Source organism: Chelonia mydas, chromosome 6 (genome assembly GCF_015237465.2).
Source record: "Chelonia mydas isolate rCheMyd1 chromosome 6, rCheMyd1.pri.v2, whole genome shotgun sequence".
Classification (NCBI taxonomy): Eukaryota; Metazoa; Chordata; order Testudines; family Cheloniidae; genus Chelonia; species Chelonia mydas.
The window spans coordinates 55,651,195-55,656,573 of NC_051246.2; the positions used below are offsets into that span (position 1 = coordinate 55,651,195).

Below are 5,379 nucleotides of genomic sequence, written 5' to 3' on the forward strand. Positions count from 1 at the left end.
AAGGGTCAAGTATAATTTTCTAGGTGTTTTCTTAAAGGCTTAACTATCACGAGCTCAAGCCCATACCCAGAAACTTGGGAAACCATATACACTACTTTGGTTGCCCTTGCTGGGCAATACTTCCCCATGAGCAAGCACTGAGTCCTCTTAGAGGGTGATAAAAAGAGGTGGAGGGAACAGAATTAATTTGGGAAAACCAGCAATTAATAAATTAACAAATTCTATTAGGTAAGACTTCCACATGCTCAGAGTACCTGAACCATAGTCCCAACCTCAGTTCTCCTGGCAATGATGAGTGGCTGTTGCGTTCCAGCCACCTCTCTCCCCTCCAGCTTCTCACTCACTCCTATCTGTCCTGGACTGGAGAAGTCTAAGGATGCTGGCAGGCTAGGCTCCCTGGGATGCTCTACCACCTGCTTCAGCTGGGGTGAGTTAGCTTTAATTGTTAGGTAGGGAAGCCTGCAGCTGAGTCCCGTAGATAGGCTCCTTCTCTCTCTTTTGCTTCAGCACAAGCTGCCTCAACTCTGCTCCAGCTACCATCACTTTGTACTGTCCGTCACCTGGAAGCTGCTGTTGCCGCCACTCTGTATTATCTGCTGCCTCAAAGCTGCACTGCTCTGTGCTGTCCATTGCCTCAAAGTCAGCTGTCCTCTTTCCATTAGTCTGAAGCAGTCGCAGCTCAGCTTAGCTTTTAGAGAGAAATCTGTAATATCTAGGGCACCTGACAGAGTGTTCACCACTCAAAGATCGGAGAGGTAGGAGCCTTTTTCACCATATTCTTTTCCTCTTCTCAGCTGTGTCCAAGCTCCGTTGCCCAACTGTGCCTGACAGAAGTCATGGTCAGGGTGACCCCAGGCATATTTGATGCCTTGTACTTGCATTTTCCAACAAGGTCAGTAGCATTTTATTGCCCCTGAATTAAAAATTTAACCAAAATGCCCCACACTGTCCCATAACTAGATGCAAATGAGGTCTGGCCCATTCAGTCAATTTCCTTTGCTCTCTAACATATGCCAGCAGAAAACTTCTTCTCCAAAGGAGCCCCAGCCCATTTGTAGGCCTTAAGCAGCTTTGGGCTGCTCTTCTACCATTTCACCAACAAGTGACCACAGAGAGCTCTTCATTTTCTAAGGCTTCAGGACACAGGGCTTATAGTAATATAAAACAAAGGTGAAAACAGACAGATGGCTACATAGTTTCATGTTTTACAGTTTGGGGGCTTTGTGTGCCTGTGGAGATAGACTAGAATCATCCAGAAATTGTGGTGTTAAGCAGTAGGCATGCTCATTAGCTCTTTGAAGTTACTTTGGTGACCTCCATTATGGGAAAGAAGCTTGACAGAACACAACCAGTCATTCTCTAAGAGTGGAACCAATGGGAACTCTAGGGGAGAGGAAGGAGTTTATAATAGATGTGGGAGTCAGACTGGAGGACTCAATGAAAAGAGAAGAAGGGTTTGGTATAAGGGTTATGATTCATGGATTTTGCCGATTTTGTGGGATTATGCTCCCTCACTCCACTAGAGAAGAAATTGCAGACTGTCCTTGCAAAAACTCAAAAGGAGTTTTGAAGGAGACAGTCGGATTATCAACTGTTTCCTAATTTCAGGGATTTGGCATGCACTACAGAACATTTGGACACCATTCTACACAGACTGAGGTAAACCCTTGCAGAGATGCACACATCATGATATTTTGCATTATATTGTTACATATATGCATTTTATTTTGCATTTTAACTTGTGGTAATAAATACTAAAACTTGCAGGTGGGGGGGACCCTTGGAACTGTGGACTGTAAATTAGAGTTGTTAGAACATTCATCATAATTGTCTCAACTACATTCAAGAGTTATAAGTAAACCGTTATGTATGTTATGTTATACCATAAGAGAGAGAGTGTTAAACATTTATCTTTACAGACTTTGTCATTCTTCTCTCTGAGTTTTAATGCTGTTTAATATAGAGAGATATAACTAAAAAAAGACTAATCTGTGATCTGAGTCACAACAGAGTGGTAAGCTGAGGTTCTGGAAAGGGGAAAGGAACATTATACTCAACAGTAACATAGTGTTTATCCATAATTAAAATGCAAAAGAGGCCTGGCCCATTCAGTCAATTCCTGAAGTGATAGAGAGGGGAAGAATTTGTTGCAATGCTTTAATATTAGGTTAAAACACAGGTTTTAAAAAAAAAATATGAGTTGCTTTTGTTGCAATGCTTTAATATTAGGTTAAAACACAGGTTTTAAAAAAAATATGAGTTGCTTTTGTCTAAGTCACAGATGTGAAGAGTCATTCAATGCTTTAGGGAAACTCTTATGTGCAGTGATTGGGTGCTTTTGAGAAACAGGATGGCACTTGGTCATGTGGAATTTCCCTTCTGGTTACATAAGAGAATTTGTACACAAGGTGTCAGGTTACAAACTGTGGGTCTGATTATCCTCTGACAACAGGGTAATTTTTCTTGATATCAGTGGAGTTATTCCCAATGTATACCAGTGTGAGAGGAGAATCGGCCTTTTTCATTGTTGTAGATGCTCAACCATATTATTAAACTACAGAGGTTCCAAAAAGCATTCAAGCTTCAGTATGGTCATCTGAACTAAACTGCGAAAACAACTAGACCCATCCACCACTAATGAATCCCACAAGGTCATGAGCACCAGCAACCTCCACTGAAACCCATGAGTTTGCTGAAAGTGCTCAACACCTCAGAATCTTGCAAAATTGGGCTCTGATCCCCATTGACTATAATAGGCTATGGATCAGACCTTAGGTGCTTACTGTCATACAGTGAAAATTTACAGTTGCAGAAACACACTCCAGGAGGGGTTTTGGGTTTTTTTTTTTTCCATTTTTCTTGACACTTCATAGTTTTACACTTTGTTTGTTTGTTTCTTGTGGTGGCTGAGTCCACTGTCTTTGTGAATTTTGAGGTTGTTGTGCATATTTGAACTACACAGACACATGCACAAATACAAATCAACTAGCTCTTGACCAAAATAGGCACAATGTCCCATAGTTTTAAGGGAGGCACCCAGTGTTCTGTACATATCACACATGCTTCTGGACACCGTACATTTATGAAAATTATTTACAATTTATATAGAACCAGAAATAAAGTGCACTATGGGGTTTTATAGACAAGTAAGAGGACAAGATACTTGACACCTTACAGACAACACATAGATAAAGGATAGTTTGCCTTCTATCAGTTTCCTTCAATTTCAGTTGCCCATTCCATAACCCTTGAATTACCTCCTTTCCTAAGGAAAAAATCTTAAGTTTCTCTTCTATTGCTTCTGTACCTCATTTGTACTTTCTTACTTCTCTGCCCTTTCACAATATCTTTGTGGCAGAGAAAGTATCTGAGACTAGGTCTGTAACTTTTAAATTAACAGGACTATATAAGAGCCTAATCCTCAAAGGTCCCGTGCACCCTCAGTGCCCACTGAAGAATAATGCTCCCACATCATGATGATAAGCACAGCATGAATGGCTAAATAGCTAGAGGTGCTCAGCTTGTTGGAGGGCTAGGATCTGAACACTTATTAATATAGTCCTAAACAATGCTGTACGTTTATTATTACAGGTCGTGCCACACAATGGACACTAATGATTGAATTCACCTGGAGATGCCTCAGTTCTCTTTGCCAGGGCTGTATTTGCAAAACGTAACTATTAGTAAGTCAATAAATACTACTGTGTAACAAGATAGAGCAGCATACAACCAAAGGGCTCATTAGAACACAGACACAGCCCTCCCAGTAAATCTGTACCTTCTATAACGGTAAGGAAAATATATGGGTGAGACATAATAACCGCCATGTTCTCATTTAATTCTATATCCCCCCCTCAAGCTGCACATTAAAATTAAAAACCTGATGAAACATTGATGTGTTCATATTCTCTATAAACTGCTCCTTATTAGCAGCGTGGGCCTTTTTAAACATTTCAGTAAACTTGTAAAATCAATAGCTGTCAATGGCACAAGTGAAAGTGTTCCACCACTGTGCAGATGACCAGCCCAATTTGGGAGTTTAAATGGAACATAACTAGTGCACAGGGCTTGTCCTGGCCCTCTGGATAAGGATGCATTTACCCTTGGTTACCTGATATACCCATGTGTAAACAGATATGTATTGTCCCAGTGAAAAGCCTCAAAAGGATCATTCCTGACTGAGATTCAGTCTGGAGAAGTTTTGTGCCCTCTCTGTCCCATTGTAGAGCAAGGTACAATTCAACCCTCCATGTCCTTCATTAAAATAAAGGAATGAATATAAAGACAACTTATACTAGCTGTCTTATGACATGCATTTTTAAATCATATTGTTAGACTAGCCTGGCCAATTATTCTAATATTGAGTCTGTGAAACACTAGTTATGGAAAGCCAAATGCATGCAGTAAAATTTATCAGAGGGGGAAGGGAGTCTGACCTTGAAGTTTTTTGCACTGATAAAATACCTATTAACTTCAGGATAAGGCCCCTGCAAGGTAAGATTTACCACCAGTGAATTCTAGCTAAAGCTATGTCATCACACCTCTAGCTTTCTTCAATCAATGGCAGGCTCCCATTTCAACTCACTTATTAAAACTGCAGCCTGTATGGGTTAGGAGAGTCTAAGTTAAATTCCTGACTGGAGTCTCTCTACTTGTTGGTTAAGCCAGTTTCCCAGCCTGGTCACAGTTCTGTTCCAGGTAGAGATGCGGTAGTGCACTTTCTCCATCTATCTGAAAGATTTTTTTAGATAGTCCATCTATAAAACAGCAACCAATGTAGTGGTTGCCAGGCTTTTGTGCTATGCAGTACATTTGTAATGGATACAGTGATACAGAGAGGGTCTCATTTAAAATAAAGAGGAAAATTCAGAAAGCAGTGTTTCTCCTGAAATGTAAATGTGTCTCAGAGAGCATGAGCAAGCGAGAGGACATACAAACACATATGGGGATTGAGAGTCTTTTTCCTGTGGCCTCCTCAATACAGGGCAGATTAACTTTACAATATGCAGATTTAAAGATCCCATGACTCAGCAATCTATTAAATAAAATAATATAAAACAATTTTTTAAAAAATTCTTCCTTACTTAGCAAGATATTTAAACACTGACTCGAAAACATGGACCATCCCAATTGTTTTACTTCAACTTCTTTTAGGGTATTTTCATATTAACTGCTTACTGAATTTGCAATTGCTTAAGGAGTGTGCAGCATCTAAACTACTTTTCTGAGATGTCCTTCAGATTGATAAGCTTTGGAGGTAGCCACTGGGTGATGGTAGTGGGTACGGACCTTTTTGTCTTTGTGTTATATATGTAAATCCAGCTATCATTAGAAGTTAGCTGAGAGATGTCACCATCTGACGGGGAGTTCACAGTACCA

The 5,379-nt window shown here is 40.2% G+C and overlaps 1 long non-coding RNA gene across 1 annotated transcript; it reads left to right on the top strand.

Annotated features, from left to right (window-relative positions):
* Positions 1-571: 571 nt before the first annotated feature.
* Positions 572-3,700, top strand: LOC122466432. The gene is made up of 3 exons (XR_006291908.1): positions 572-892; positions 1,609-1,659; positions 3,592-3,700. It is a non-coding gene; the product is annotated as an uncharacterized LOC122466432 (long non-coding RNA).
* The last annotated feature ends 1,679 nt before the right edge of the window (positions 3,701-5,379 follow it).